Source organism: Bison bison, unplaced genomic scaffold (genome assembly GCF_000754665.1).
Source record: "Bison bison bison isolate TAMUID 2011002044 unplaced genomic scaffold, Bison_UMD1.0 scf7180017862979, whole genome shotgun sequence".
In the NCBI taxonomy this organism is placed as follows: Eukaryota; Metazoa; Chordata; class Mammalia; order Artiodactyla; family Bovidae; genus Bison; species Bison bison.
In genome coordinates, this window is record NW_011493551.1 from 202,624 (window position 1) to 203,574 (window position 951).

Below are 951 nucleotides of genomic sequence, written 5' to 3' on the forward strand. Positions count from 1 at the left end.
TATTTATGTCCAACTCTCACATCAGTACGTGACTACTGGAAAATCCATAGCTTTGATTATACAAACCTTTGTCAGCAAAAACGTGGTCCACTGGAGCAGGAAATGGCAAACCACTCCAGTATTCTTGTCGCCAGAATGCCAGAATGAATAGTGTGAACAGGCAAAAAGATATGACACAGGAATATGAGCCCCCCAGGGAGAAAGGTGTCCAAATGGTACTGGGGAAGAGCAGAGGGCAATTACTAATCGTTGCAGAATGAAGAGGCTGGGCCGAAGGAGAAATGACACTCAGTAAAGTAATGCTTAAAATTCTCCAAGCCATGCTTCAGTAATACGTGAACCATGAACTTCCAGATGTTCAAGCTAGTTTTACACGTGGCACAGAAACCAGAGATCAAATTGCCAACATCCACTGCTGCTGCTGCTGCTGCTAAGTCACTTCAGTCGTGTCTGTCTCTGTGTGACCCAACGGACGGCAGCCCACCAGGCTCCGCTGTCCCTGGGATGCTCCAGGCAAGAACACTGGAGTGTGTTGCCATTTCCCTCTCCAATGCATGCAAGTGAAAAGTGAAAGTGAAGACATTCAGTCGTATCTGACCCTCAGCGACCCCATGGACTGCAGCCTTCCAGGCTCCTCCATCCACTGGATTTTCCAGGCAAGAGTACTGGAGTGGGGTGCCATTGCCTTCTCCAAACATCCACTGGATCACCGAAAAAGCAAGAGAGTTCTAGAAAAACGTCTATTTCTGCTTTATTGACATGCCAAAGCCTTTGACTGTGTGGATCAGAAAAAACTGTGGAAAATTCTGAAAGAGATAGGAATACCAGACCACCTGACCTGTCTCTTGAGAAACCTGCATGCAGATCAGGAAGCAACAGTTAGAACTGGACATGGAACAACAAACTGGTTCCAAATCAGGAAAGGAGTACATCAAGGCTGTATACTGTCTC